This window comes from Passer montanus, unplaced genomic scaffold (genome assembly GCF_014805655.1).
Source record: "Passer montanus isolate IOZ18808 unplaced genomic scaffold, ASM1480565v1 scaffold3, whole genome shotgun sequence".
NCBI lineage: Eukaryota > Metazoa > Chordata > Aves > Passeriformes > Passeridae > Passer > Passer montanus.
In genome coordinates this window covers 18,824,762-18,840,966 of record NW_024367707.1, presented here as the reverse complement: position 1 = coordinate 18,840,966, position 16,205 = coordinate 18,824,762, and positions in this window count along the sequence as shown.

The following is a 16,205-nucleotide window of genomic DNA, read 5'->3' as shown; positions in this document are numbered from 1 at the left end:
TTTCCATGGGAGTTATGTATGGACCAGGCTACAGATATTCAGACACAATGAAGAGAAATGTGCAAACTACATCTACAGGAGAACAATGATGGTTTGATTCCATAGTCCTGGGACAACGAGAATACTAGAACTAGATAAAGTCATAATTTCTGCCTTCTGCCCTGTCCCTGATGTTACCTTATCATCAGCATGTAATTCTTCTGTGTATTGCAGTGATGAAACCTTGACTTCAATGGATTTTGAAGAACTGGGTCAGAATGCATGTATGACAGATAATAAGCCTTAACTATAAAAACAATAAAAATGCAGAAGGTGCTATCTATGTAATACAGCTAAATTAACATATCACACTTAAAATCTTAATTTTGGAGTTTCCTGAGGTAATTTTAACTATGCAGTCTTCACTTTACATTGAGTCCTCCTTGTATAACACCCAGGGTGGCACAGCAAGTATAGCAGGAGCTGAAACGTGGGTTTCTGAGCTTAGTGACTTTAACCTCTGCTGCCTGAGCTTAGAGATGGCAGACAGGAGCGACACAGGCTGCCAGCGTGGGTTACAGTAGCATATTCTTTAGTTTTCCGCTACTCGCACCCTTGTTTTCACAGCAGAAAAGGAAGATCAACAGGCCTGAAGGAAATTGGATGGAAGTGTTCCTAGACTCAAAATAAAATAGTAAGACTTATTTTGAGTATTAAGACACATATGCATATATGGGGGTTGGGAGTGAGGAAAAGAAAAATACTCAGCATGGGTGTTAAGGAGAGAAAAACAGTGTCTGCTTTGACAGTTAGTATTTGGTGCCCTCTTCTGCACCCATCCGTATTTTTGAAGTTCTTTAGAATGAGGAGAAGAGCATCTGTCTGTCGTCCATTTCTACATAGCAGTGCTTTGCTGCGAGGGGCAGGGGGTCATCCTAGCAGATGTCAGCCATCGTGGTGATGGGAAAAGTAGAATCTTTTTTTAGGTGAGAGGAAATGAGTGTGTTAATAGAGAATAAAAGGCTGTGAATAGAAATTAAAAATATTTAACTGAGATCTCAGTTATGACATCTAAATTATTATATTAATAAAAGAAGGTTGTATTTTGATTGTGACTGAAAAAGAAGCATACCATGTATATAAGGTATATAATCAGTTTAATCATATGCTGATCCCAGGACAATCTCATTCCAACATTTTATGAAATTACAAATAATATATAGCACACACAATTCTTCATAGTAATTTAAATGTCACTTTGCTAAATGAACTTGAAGACAGATTTGCACTTCTTGAATGCAGAATCATTTCAATATTAATTTCTATTTTTTCCATTACTGAAAGATAATTTTATGCTAGAATTTCAAATACTTAAAACCAAATGGTTCACTAATTCTGGTCTCAGTTTTTGAGTCTCGGTTTGAGTTTCAAATTCAGTTGGAAAGTTTCCTAACTACCTTTTTCTTGAACTTCATTTTATCCGCAGATGCACAAAGCATTGCAAACATATTCTTACAGCATTCTCTACCAGTCTGCCACAGCCTGGGCAGCTCTTGTTTCCTGCAAGATTATTCATTTATTTTGAAGAGGAATGGTATGGAGGTTATAATTGTGCCAGCTCACAGCTCCTCCGCTGAGAACTGAAGAGAGCAGTATCTAAATTATAGATGTTTTTATGAAAATGACAAGCCTCAGGTTCCTGTACAACAGTCCACCTGAGCACCTGACCCTGGGCAGAGTTACTCAGAAACATTATGTGAGCAAGAAATAGCAGACTGAGGTCTAGTTTTACCCTTCCAGGTATGCTTCTGTTCCTGTTTATTGCTGGTTGACTTCATGAGAAGAAATCCATTTGACATTTTAAGATTTTCTTTCTTGGATACATAGGTTTGAGCAGCTGCTGCTAACCTCCCCTACAGTTTTGAAGCCAGTTTGTTTTCAGTCAAGTTAAACCTTAGAGCCAAAACTGTCAAACTTGGGTGACTACATTCCACAGAGAGACATGAAAGCAATTGGCCAGATTTTTGAGGATGGAAAACATTCTGAGTTTGGATCAACTTAGCACCTCCAAAAGTCAGGCCATTCATTTAAGTGAGCAAATATGTATTTAGATTCCCAAACAGATTTTTAAATTTGGAATAGCTGGATATTGTTTTCAGTTTCCTCCAACAGTGAACTGCCATTCTCAGTAACCTGTCCTGAAAACTGTTACCTTCTTTCTTATTTTCAAAATTTGGAGTAGAGAAGATACATCTTCAGTGCAATGACTAAGTTTTATACGTATGTCAGAGGATAGATAAAATGGCTATCACAGATATCATAGATATCACAGAAAAAGGCTCAGGAAAATATGCAGACTATTACTCTAAGCAGGCACCTGACCTCAAAAGCAGCAGTCACAGTGCATCCAGGCAAGCTCATCCTGAATCTGACATTTTATTGTCACTAAGCAGATCTGAGCAATATAAGATCTGCATCTTACTGTGCAGGAGGCTAATTCCAAATGCAAGAACATCTCTGCAAAGCTAATTTTAGCCTAAATGTTGCCCAAGTTTAACCAGGATCCCAACTTCAGCATGGTGAAGCTTGTGGCTCTAACTGGCTGGCCCACTAATGGATGCAGTCTAACAATGGATCTCCCTGTAGCAGGGACATATGTTTGCTCCATGGGAAAACTTCAAGGCTATACAGTCCTTCAGTGCCTTCTGCTCATCTAAAGAGGTCAGCCTTTTCTTATAAACAAATAACTGGGGATGTTTTGTTTTGTTTTTTTTTTGTTTTGTTTTGCAGCATGCTCCAGTACAGAAATCCATAGGATGCCCATCCACAACTGTTAGTATTACATACAAGCATAGCGTGGACAAAACAAACTCTGGTGTTATTTCACAGTGTGGTTGCCTTCATGCAAACAGAGCTTATACAAACAGAGTAATTCAAGCATGGATAATTCATGTTAACTCTTCACTGAAGACACATCCATCAGTGGTGCATAGGAAGTGATTTTACCCTTGCTTTGTTTTCACTTAGGTTAGTAATTAAGAGAAGTTAATCTAAACAAGTTTGAACTGGATTCAAAGTGTCAGCCTCATGGATTTTTTTCTAGTTTACATAGATCAAATAAAATTAATTAATGCAAACTTCTGGAACTTTTCTACTGAGGACAAGATTCTGTGAAATAGAAAATATGAGCACAGATTGCAAAAATAGATTCCAGAGCTTACAGCACCTCTTTTTGTGATGTCTTATACTTTTATATCATTTGACCATCTGCAGCTAAGTGGAGCTGGCCATTTAACAAAGGGACTAGTCAGGTCACTGAAATATGGAGTTGCCCTTTGCTTGTATTTGGATAACTCAGATGGATAAAACATTGCTGAACATTATTCAGGAATGACATCAAACATTTTGCCTCTGTACACAAAAAATAGCAGTCTAGACTGAGAGGAGGCTTTCAGCATTCTTGCTTTCTACTCAGCTTTGCAAAAAAATCTTTTTGAATTAATTATTAAATGAAGGCATTTAAAAATAATAAACCAAAGCTGCATTTAAATTGCAAACAAGGATGAAGTACCTGTGGAAGGAGGAAGGACATTTTCCTCCTTTTACCATGGTACCTTACAGTTTTTGAAGGTGATTAACTATTGAATGCTCTAATATTAAAAGGATTCTTAAAAGGCATTTTATTGTGAGGATTCCTGATTTAAAGAGGTGCTTCAGGAAGTAATCAGCTGTTTTACTATCCTGTTGAGATAGCTATCTCTGACACTGTAAGCTCAAGTAATATTCATATCAATGTAAGCAATGTTATGGCATACAATCTCAGATTAAACTGTGTAGAAAGCAGCTTCTAACATTGCATCATCTACACTGTAAAAATATATGCCATTAATAGAATGTACTTACAAAGACAACAAACAAAGGTTTGTTGGTAGGCTGTTTAGGAGAAAAAGGCTTCATCACTATGTTATCACCATACTCCTCTAACCTAACAAAACAAAACAACTTTGATGAGTTAAGAACATGATTTCAGAATAAAGTCACTTGTGTATTCTTTTTCTATGTTAGTCTGTACACAGCAGATCAACTGCCCTGGCATTTAAACTGCTTGCCTTGTGTCACACTGCATCAACCAAGACCGGCAGAGCGACTTGTGCTAGAAGTCTCTTCTTTGAAAAGAAGTCTTGAAGGGGTGAATTTCAGAGGAGTTACCTTGATTTTGGAAACCATTCCCTGTACCAACTGGTTTATCTAGGCTATTTTTCCTTTGAGTCTGTCCTTACAGATTTCAGAAGTTAGTTATTCTACTAGGCCTGACAACAAGCTCTGAAAAATCCCCTTTTTAAGTCAAAACATCATCCAGAATATAAAAGCTAGAGCAATATTCTCAGCCCAAAACTCATGAGCAAAACACTCTAACCTGCTTCCTAAGGTGACTCAGCACTGATCAAAAAACATAGGTTCCTAAGGAGAAACAGTTTAATTGATCTAATTCTAAATCTATAATATTCTGCTTACATATACAGATAAAAGGATTGAGCCCATCTTTTTGTGGGCTCAATCCTTTTATCTGTATAAAAGGATTGAGCCCAAGATCAAAAGTGTCTAGTAGTTGCATACTGAGAAAATAGCTTGGATCTCATCTGAATAGGGTGAGCTCTGGAAGTGTGTGTTGTCACACAGCTCCCCACAGCTTGGGACAACTGTCACCTTATTTAGTGTTAACCACCTCAGCCCTTCAAGGCAGACTGTTATTCCCTTCTAAGCCCAGCCCACCCAGCCTGCAGCATGGGGACAACACCTCCAAGCAGAGGCAATACCTGTGCACAGGGGCCTCAGTGTCATCATGAGTCTTAAAATCAGTAGAGGTTTTCTCCTAAATGTCCTAAAGCCAGGGCAAAGAAATCAGACTCATTGGCCTATGTCTATGTGATTCTTGGTACTCTCTTACTGATCCAATATTTAGGGTTATATATTGCTAAGTTAAACAGTGTCAGGCAAAGTTCTTGGGTAGGGGAAGTCCATCAGCTATACTGTAAAATTACAGTTGGAATAGTTTAGAATAGTTGGAATAGCTGCAAGCACAGTTTGGTCTTGCCATATAGGACTTCCCCAGCCATATTTCAAGAATTAGTACAGCCCTGGCACTACTTCCAACAGCTGGTGTGGAGGTGGATGCCCTTTACCGAAGGGTGACTTTATTAGTGCAGTTGCAAGCCACTATGCTGGCCTTAGTGCCAGAACAAGGCCCCAGGATGCTTTGCTTAACACTAAACACAGTTTAAGCACTTGCCAGGTGAAGACATACTTGCCCTCTTCACAAAATCAGGACCAGATGTGAGGCATTCTCCAAAGGTTTTGAGACACTGAGAGAGTGGATGATGAAGTGGACCACTTCAGTCACCATCAGTACTCCAAGGCACTCTCTGACACACCTCTGGAGAGCAATACCTTTACATGGCTATCAGAAATGGAAGTGGAAGCATCACAAAGCACAGGTTTGCTGCTGTTATAGGCAATATAAAAATGAAAAGGTTATACATCTTCCCACCTAGGTGTTCATTTCCATAGTTGTAATTTTCAGATGAAAGGGTATGTCCTGTTGCAGTCTTAACTTCCAGTAAACAGAGATATGGTTTTTAATAAATGCATACTGTGGCCCATAGAAAGTACAAATCATGTCCCTTGCTACTATGCAATAAACCTTCTGGATACCTTTTATTTAATTAATCAATGCATAGTGAGATTTTTATTTTAACATCGAGTCACTCCTTAACTATTAGAGCTCACTCCCCGGAGAGAAATGGCCCCAATTATCATAATTATCGTATAGTTCAGCTCCTGCAAATTTTATATCATGCATTTAACTTCTGGCATCATAAAATGTGAAGTGCAAAGTACACATGATGTGCCTTCCTTCACAGCTTAAGAGTAGCATCACCTACTTCCTAGATCTGTGCCCTTTTTGTACTTTTGACAGGGAATTACATTAACATTAGCCATTCTTCTGTGTTGCTGAAGTAGGTGAAAACATTTCTTTGCTTCAAAACTACTTGCTATAAACCTTTCCTCCATGATAGCAACCATTCAAAAACTGTATATTCAATTTTTAGAAAAATTCCTGGAGAAATTTCTGAAATCCTCATAACAGGCTAGTTTGTAAGCTTTTATTTTGGAGATTACATGTATAGAAATTTCTCAGACAAGTTTCCTATCTACAGACACATTTGTTCTACTCGCCTGATTTTCTCCTCACTCATCTTTAAGAGGTAGGAAGTGTCTCTGTTACAGTGGCACTGACATACCAGGGCTACTCCCAGCAATAGTGATGAATTAAATGTTTTCCAAGAAAGAATGCTTTCTCTGCAGTGGTAGCCTATTCACCGCATAGGTTACCCCACAAATTCACTATGTGAATAGACTTAATCTGGGGTTTCTTCAGAAGGTTTTCAAGATATTTACTTGAGGAAAGATCAAGATAGATCATAGCTGGAAATTTTAAGATAATCTTGCCACTTGAAATGTTGAGTTGCATTTTTTAATTAAAAACAATTCATCTGCATTTGGTACTTTTTATATTAGATGCTTTGAATCCTCGGTTAAGCAACCTAAGAATGTATTTAAGATTTTTTCCTTTGTATTTAAGAATAAGAGCTTTTATTCTCAGTCTTGTTTATTTAGGTGCTTTGGACACATACTACAGCTTCCTTTCTGCCGCAGGCTTCTGTCTCACCATCACCATCCATTTATTTTTACTCCTAAATGAACATTTGGAATTGTCACTTAAGAGAAAGCATATTTTGTCAATGTCCTTCTCTGTTCTACTTTACTCAGTTCTGTTTATTTTCTTGCCATATCTTCACTTACATTTCTTTAAATATTGATTTAGAAATTCTTTAAATCTTAACTAAGAAAAAAGACAGACTTCTTTATTGGTTTGTGTTAGAATTGCTCATAATGTACTATATATGCCCATGCAATAAAATAAATTTTAAAAAACAGATTTTGTTCTAAATCAAGAAAATCTACCACAAATAGAAGCATAACAGCTTGTTCGCAGACAGTGAGAATATTGCTGTGACACAAAGGTTTCTAGATTTTTCCAAAGAAAAGTAAAACAATGAGATAGTGGTGTGAAAAGGAAGAATCTTCAAACATGGATTATGGAAGAAAGCTCAAGAATGTGGGTTCACTTGGAGCTACTGAAAATATTATCATATTCCAACAGTAATGTTTTTATAGATTAAAATCAAAATGATAACTGGCATTTTAAGGAGAAGTTATTTTGAAAATATGAACCATCTCATTATAAAATTAGTTTTGATTCTTTAAAAACATTTGGCTTCCATCTGCTACAAATTAGAAAGCAAACAGAATAGGTACAGAAGAGAGAATATTAATTACTCTTTTTATTCTTTTTTTTTTAAATTTATGGATATGGTCTTGTTTTAGTATAAACAAACACTACATATTTTGGTATAAGGAGAAAATTTTCAAGTAGAAAGATATTTCCCTGCCCAGTCCCTTTTAGAGCTCCTCTTTTGGGTCAGCTTGTTCAGACATCTTCAGCAGGGTTGAAAAAGGCTGCAAGCTGCTTGTACATAACTTCATAACTTCTACCCCAACTATGTATTGGCCAGCACCCACAAAAGGTAGGTAGATTTAACACTGAATCACTAGTGTGCTTGCCATCCTGATAAAGCAACTGATGACTTTCTGCTGGCAAGGCAGGTATCAGACACAGGGGAAAAGGCAAATCTCCAGGGCTCCTGAGGATGGTCCCTCTGCATGGCAGAGCTGCCATCTTCTACCACAGGCTGAAAGCCCCTGGCCTGAAAAAATTCCATTAATTGAGCATGGGAATTCTTAGGACCTGGTTTGAAATTCCTTCTCATGGTTCACGGCACTGAATAGTGTGCCATTAACAGCAACAGCTTTGCTCACCAGGTAAGAAGTTCTTTAAAGAAATATAGCAGCAGAAACCTGGCCTTGGCTCAGTGTTAAAATGAATTTCAAGAGAATGGAATCCTCCCATTTTTGCAAATATGTCCAGGTTCAAAAATGCAGCACTATTGACATTCAATTTTCTTATAATCTTCCACCCTACATTCTCATTATTTTGCTTCACTGACCTTAACTTCTGAGAATTCCTAAATTTTACATTTTTTCTGAATACCATGTCCCTGACCAGTCACAGCATTGCCACTACTTAGTGATAGTTATAAGCTGTTCTATGTATTCCATCAGCTAAATCTAGAATTAAACCTTAACTGGGAGATTAACTGAATATTGAATAGAAGGTTTGAGAATTTGTGAAAGTCTTCTAATATTTGAAAGCAGACGACTAATTCAGATACGTTGATTTATTTTCTTAGATTTGTTCTACTGCTGGAGTAAAGGAGTAAAACATCCTCTGATTTTCAGCATGAACATAAAGAAGGAAAAAAATTTTTATCAAGAATTTCAAACTATTCCAATTTTGTACATCAATATTTGCATTAGCCTGAGAAAAAACTGAAGACCAATGTGTGTTTGCAAACATTCTCAATATAATTAGAAGGGGCTTAACATGCTATTAGAGTGCAAAACCCTCTTTCAATAAACATAAATAGGCAATTTAAAGCAATAGTTAAACTACATATCATTTGCAGAAAATTTAAAACAGAAAAAGGCAAAACAAATTTTGTTTCCCCAAGCCTGCTCCTCCTTGAAAATAATTGCAACACCAATTATATTCAGTCTCCAATAAGGTGTTTAAAATTGGATCTGAGCACTATTCCGAATGTACTTTACCAAATCATTGGTCATTTAATTTCATTAAACAGAAGAATTACATATAGTTGATTCATCTCCCCTTTTATTTTTAATGCTTGAAACTGTAGTTTTTATTTTGAATAGTATCACATTTTCCCTGAGAACTTCACTCATAAATAGACTTTCTTCTGAAGGCTTCTTGCATTTAAAAACTGTATTTGCTCAGAACCTCTATATTCCAACAGAAACTCTACTGAAATTCCAGTCTGATTAACTTTTTTTAATGTATTCAGAAGAGTGGAAAACTAGCAGTCATATCCCAGGGGACAGTGAAGTCCTTTCCCAAGAGATATTTAACAAACTTATTCATTTTGCTGTGCTTTAAAAAAATTATTTATTTTTTAAGTAAATGGAAATAATGTAATCTGGTTAAATCATATTGTATCTATAAGTACAGATTGACCTTTCCATGTAACTTTATAAATGACTGAGAAGGCTTGGCCAAAGAGACAAAATGTCTGGCATCTTTAAAATATGCTGGAGCCTACTTACCTCCACAAGGTTCAGGATAATTTGCTGCCAGCCAACCATTCCGGCTGTATTGTGGCGGCACATTATAAATGACACATGACTTATGTCATCAATAAATAAGTAAATCAGTCAGCTTGTGACTATGATCACAGAAGCTGGAGTTTCCTTCTCTTTCCCCCCTCAAAATCTGCAAACTTTCTCTTCTGTATCACCTCTGATTTAGAAACAGACTTATCAGAATATGAGAAATACAGTTGCTAGCTGCAGATGTTCAGATTTACGCTGACATGCAGTATTAGATTCTCACATGCAAGGAGGTGATGATTCAGACAGCTTCTACTGATACTTATAATCTCAATTACATGTGCTATTTCATGAGTGAGCTCCAGACTGTATCATTCACCCTCTTAAGTGATTTCTTTGATGGCTAAAGATGGCAGAGCAAGAGATGTCAGAACAGGAACTGCCTTTCTACCTGTAGGTCAGGTTGAGAAGAGCAAGTATTCATTAGTGCTTCCTACTCTTCTCAGGATTATTTCCCACAGTTGGAACTTGGCTCAACATGGTCACTGTCTGACAGGTTTTCCAGAGCAGGAGAAAACACCAGTAAGCAAAACTACTTTCCAGGTGCCAGCTTAGTTCTGTTCTTCAAGAGCAGAATACTATTTCTGCAGTTGGGTTATCTCTTGCACTGATGTGGAATGCCAGAGAAGCTTTGCATGCTTACTTCCCTCTCCAATCATATCCACACAAGACTTCTGTGGATTAAGATCCTTGCTTGTGCAGCAGAACAACTTCCATGTGCCACGTTGACTGGGTTTTCAGAACTGGCACCCACAGGGTAGGCTGTAGGTAGTGCCTTGTTGCTGCAGTAAGACAGCAGCCAAAAACGATCAGTTCCTTACTCAGAACATCTGGGAAAGACATCTGCAATATGTTAGATAGGTGGTTTTGCTGGACACTTTATAGTCTTGACATAGATTCAATACAGGCATATTATTTGCTTGTTTCGGTAAGTTTTACAGCAGACAACTGCAAACTATTTTCTTTGTTATTTGAATATAATGGTCAGAAAGTAAGAACAGTGATTTGTGGTGGGTTTTTTTTCCTTAATCCAGATCCAATTTGTCACTCCCTTTCCCTGTTCTTTCTGGTAAAGATGCATTGTATTTATTTCTTTAGATTTTTCTGTGGAAGCCCTGATGAATCAGAAGCTTTGGTTGCTACAGCTCTTTTAAAACCTGAAATCATTTAAGTCATAATTTCTTGTACTTCATTATTTCAGAGACTAGTTCAAAGCCTATTAATGCTCAGAAGCTTCGGTTGCTACAGCTCTTTTAAACCCTGAAATCATTTAAACCTGAAGTCATAATTTCTTGTACTTCATTATTTCAGAGACTAGTTCAAAGCCTATTAATGTAAAGCTAAAGTTTCCTTTTCAGCTCTGAATGGGATAGTATTTTAGTCATTAGTTTTATTTTGAGGGGAGAAAATATTTATTTCTGAATAATGACTTGGTCCTCTTTAGAATCTCCAAGAAGCATGGAAAAGTGCAAGGTGCTGTATCTGCCATTTCCTGAACTCCAAAGACACGGAGAGGACCACTTCTATTCTCTAACTGTTCAGCGCCCATCCAGTTCTCAGAAGGTGAATGCAGTCTTCTGTTAGACTGGTTTGTGGCCAAAGTGACCACAGCTTCCAGAACCTGGTCTGCTCAGCAGGATCAGCTGAGTGTCTGAAACCACAGCACTCTATGGGACAGTGCTTGGTCATCGACCACCATGCACCTGCATGAATTTTAATCCAGCAGGAAAGATGTGAGGCCACAGGAAGACATGTGCCAACCTTCAAAACAGAGAGCTTGCAGTCTGACAAAGATATTGATGGAGCTCACAACCTCTAGCAGCATCCATAAACTGTAGAATGGCCAATTCCTCACGTTGTCCCAGGAAGGCATGCTCTGAGAGGTATTTTCTGGTTATCTGGTGAGGCAGACAGGACTTACAGTGTCTACTCCCTGCCTACAAATGAATCTTGAGAAGAACACACAATCTGAAATATTACTGTTTTCACCTATTTATTCTGAATATATGTTTGTGCCTAGCCCTTAAAAGAATCAGTAATTAAAAGTTTACAAATCTGAACATGTTCAGTAATGGGGATAGCAATATATTTCCTTCTGTGGGATAAAGGGATAAAACTACCACTGCCCTGTGTCCAGATGAGGGAGATTATTCATATTTCTGGCTCTCTTTTGGGGTCTTCCAAGCAGCAGTGCTATACAGGGAAGGTGGCCCTAGTCAATGTTTATGTGACTTGATTGAGGTCATTTTGTCTCTAGGCCAGACCTTAGGCCTCTCATTAGAAGCACAGGCACAGCTTCTGTGATATAATATCAGCTCTGACTCAAAACACGCTGCTAGGATCAGCAATGACTTTAATTATATTGAGACAAAAAAGTCTGATGCAAACCCTAGTCTAAAGAACAGCTCCAAATGATTCTATTATTGAAATACTGAATCAGCAATAGCAACAGTGATAAACACACGGAGGCAAAGTGTATGGTAGACAAATGATAAAGACACATTACATACTCTAAAAGCACTTGCCAACTAAAAATAGGTGTAGACACTGCATTTATATATCTTTGGACTGACTGTGGTATTTATGTGGGATAAAACTATCTTCAGATGCCTCTTAATTACATCCATATAAGTTCTCTTTCTTGGAACTGTTTGTAAATTCAGTGGGGTCTACCCAAGCACATAAATTATGGCAGAGCTGGAACATCATACTGCAGAAAAGAATGTCCCTCAAAATGCCTTGCAGTGCTCAACGATACCCATAAACTGTGGGGGAAGAAACCCCAACCAGCAACCTTCAGACCATGAAGAAAAGACAAAACAGATGCAGGGCTGTGATCCAAAGTGCAATGAAAATCTGGGTAACACCTTCTTTCATGGAGAAGGAAAGTTGTGGTAAGGAACAAAACAGGGGCACTGCTTTACAAATAAGGGTCTCTGGCTACTCTCGATTCACTTTTCCTAATTCTATGCTCAGTCCAAACCACTTTCATTATAGAATGAAATAGGATGCCTCTGTATTTGGTGTTGCCAGGTAAATTTGCTTTGTTTTTATATTTGATAGTGTTGGAATAAAGATTCTTGAAATCTCTCTCACTACAGAGTTGACTGACAGCCCCCTAAGTGCTGTGCCTTTTATAGCATAACATAATTGACAACCCTTAGGTAGCTGGCGTATGCAGTCTATGAAATGAAGTGTGCTCGTTCCACATCTGAAGAAAAGTAGGTGCAATGAAATAGCTGTTGTTATTATTAGCCTTTTAAAATAGAATTTATGTGTTTGCATTAAAGAAAGCATGACTTCTGGATATATCAGCCTCAAGCCTTTCAATAGTGATGAGGAAGATCAATGCAAAACAATTTCTGTGTCAAAAAGCACACACATGTCATAAAACATCTGGAAATTACTTAACTGGAACAGAGTTAAAATATTGCTGAATTGTCTGCATTTTTAACATTCATTTTGGGGTTTTTTTTCAAACATATACTGATCAGCTTCTGAAACACAAAGCTTTCTGCCATGATACTCTTCTCCAAGGCTCTCCCTAGACAAAAACTCCAATTTTTTGTTCAACGCTGGACCTGGGTGTTCCTAAACTTCCCTGGGCATGAAGGCAATCCAGCAAGTGCTCCTAGTTAGGCTCTGAGAAATGTTCTTGGCATGTGGATACTGTAATATCCTGAGATTCTGCCACTTAGTCAGCCCCTGTTGATTGCAGTCCCTTTTGGCACATGTGCCCCAGAACGTCAGCCCAAGTACTTACAGCTTAAGGAAGAAAGGCACAGGGGAAAGAGAACAGAAAACACTTTATAAGAAGAATAACTTTAGTTCAGAATTCCAAACCAAATCTACTCTTTTATTTCTGTTTAGGGAAAACATAAAAATTTAGGCATCTCTGCAGAAATGGATTTGGATTAGGGCATCCTGCAAAGTTTTAACCCTCCTACAACCATTTGCTTTGTCTTCTGATGGATGAGTCCCCCATGTCTGCTGCAGGTTAGCTTGTTCTGTTGTAAGGCAGTAGATCTTGCTTCAAGTTCTGACCTCTTCTCCTCTGTGTGTTTCTCTCATATCTAAGCCTAAGATACACTCTTCAGCTCATTACCAATGAGGAGACTTTTTCTCTGTATATTTGCCCTGTCTTTATACCTCATCACAGTCTACAACTTCCTTGTGAGGGGACGAGGTGGGGCAGGCACTGATCTCTTCTCTCTGGTGACCAGTGACAAGATTGGAGGGAACAGCCTGAAGTTGTGCCAAGGGAGAGTTATGTTGGTTATTAGGAGAAAGTTCTTCCCCCTTAGGGCAGCTGGGCACTGGAACAGGTTCTCCAGGGAAGTGGTCACAGCACCAAGCCTGACAGAGTTCAAGAAACATTTGGACAATGCTCTCAGGCACAGGGTGTGACTCTTGGGGATAGTCCTGTGGAGGACCGGGAGTTGGACTTGATGACCCTGATGGGTCTCTTCCAACTCAACATATTCTGTGATTCTGTAAGCACCCGTTACTGGTAGAGTGAAGCCACCAGACTCAATGGATCTTTAGGCTGCCCCAGATCCTTGCCAATTTTTGGACTGCTTCTATGAGGCAGTGAGCTGCAGAGTCATATGCCTCCAGCACTGCCAGCGGGGTACCTGTTCCTCAAGCAACTGGTTTTCACACTACCCATACTAGAAACCTGAATTCATGCTATCTGCAAATCCCATCTCTGATTACAAAAGAACACCCCAAATCTCACTTCAGGATTGTCTGCATGTAGGCTGGTAACATAAGCAATCAGCAACTTTGGACTAGAGCTCAGCCCTAGGTTTGTGCTTAAGAATTTGCATATACTACGGATGTGCCCCTCCCACTGTCCCTAACCCATTCATGTGACAGGCTCAGCCTGGTTTCCTTATTCTGCTTTCAGTGATTTTTCACTTCAGAAACCTCAAGGCCCTCACAGAGGCAAGCTTTTCTTTATGTCAGGCCATCCTCAAAGACAGCAGTCCAAAGCTTTGAATAGTCCCAAATGATATGCTTACCCCTCATTATCTAGGTCTCAAAACAAAAGCAGGTAACGTGCTGCAGGCAACAGTCCCCAGTTCTGTGATTGCACAGAGCATGAATAGCAGGTTACACAAGGACATGGGTGATCAGGCTCACAACTGAAACAGGTCCTCAGAGCAGAACATTGCCCAGCTGGGCTCAAGAGGGACATCCCTGCCACACAAGTGACTAAAGTTCCTCAGAGGGCTTAGTGAAGCATTGGGGTTGTTTGCATGGATTAGGTAAGCATCTACAGTCTGTCAACTAAACACAGAGACAGAAAGAGAAGCCCTTTGGAGTTAATCTTTGGATAAGTAGATTAAACATGGTTTTCTTGCATTTCCCTCCACCCCTGTCTTAACAAATTTTGACAGAGGGATGAGGTGCAGGTGGTTGAGCATGTAAATAACCTCTGCTCATTTTTATCCTACCTTCATTTGTGCTAAAAACTGATTTTGAACTGGCAAACCCAGACCCCTGCCACCCAAGCAGAAGCAGAATCTTTCTACTAGAAGGAATCTTTCTGGAACATGCAAGCCATGCCTACCACAGAAGTACATTTCCTTCAAAGCATCCCAAGCAATAACTACATGCACTCCTGACCAGTCTAGAAAATGGTCACTCAGGGATCTCTGTACAAGTGTCTCATAGGGGCAAGCATGCACAGGCAAACTCTTTGGCAGAAGCAGGATGGTTGAGAAATACACCTGAAATTTGTGCACAAATCTTCCACCTTGAAGGGGCAGCCATCATTTTCTAAGGGCTGACAGCTCTAATGACCCAAGAGAAACACAACATAGCTCTTAACTGCTGGACTTCACATACACCACAGTCTCTATACAGCAATATGCAAGAGCAATTCTGTAACCTCCAGCTGAAACCATGAAACCATCAGGGTATGAACCCCGATGTCTTTGAAATCATGCTCCAGATTGCAAATGCATTTAGGATTTTTTCACAGTGAGCACAGGAGTAGAAAAATGTAGGAAATCAAGGAAGTTGTATTTACATCAACTAGTTACCAAGAATAAGTGGGCGATATTTTATAGGTGGCCTGCTCCTCAAGCTTAATTGGTGATTAATTATATGTGGGGAATAAAACCCATTCACTCCAGCGGCGCTTTGTTTCTGTAGAGCTGACAGGGGTGAGAAGTAACAATTGCTGAGCACAGTGAGGACTGAAGAGCTCCTCTGCTGCTGAACAAAGCCAAGCTGCGGGGCGACAGATGGCAGATGGGATTCACCATAGGCCGCAAAGAGGCCATACTCATCGCTGGCATTCTCCACCCCTTCAGCTCTGCTGGCTGCTCCAGAAGGTGGGTCAGTGGGACTGTGACCCTGAACCAACCCCCTTTTTCTCTTCTGAGAAACAGCTAGCAGCTAAATGCCATCCCAACACAGCCTGTGACTGAGAGCGTGACTGCAGTTCCCAGCGCTTGGCCAGGTGTGCACAGGAGAGACACTTCACTGCTCTCCTTCAGTGCAGTGTTCATGGCAATCATTTGCACGTATCCATGTCAGTAAAACTGCTGATGTTTTCACTTTCACAGCTGGCGACTGCAAGAATGAATGCACCTTTCCAGGCAGCTCCTCCTTGACCTCCCCGTGTGGATGACTTCCTTTGCCTACGGCCAGTTTTCTTATAACCTCTTTTATAACCCAGGAAATCATACTTTCATCTGAATGGGGAGGAAAAGGGCAATCCATGAAAAACTTAACAAAAAAATAAACCTGGAAAAGCAGAGATTCATTTCCAGAATTTCCTCTCAAATAGTAACTTCTCTTAAAAAGAAGGTTCCTATAAGTCTAAAGAAAAGCTTAAATTCAGTTTT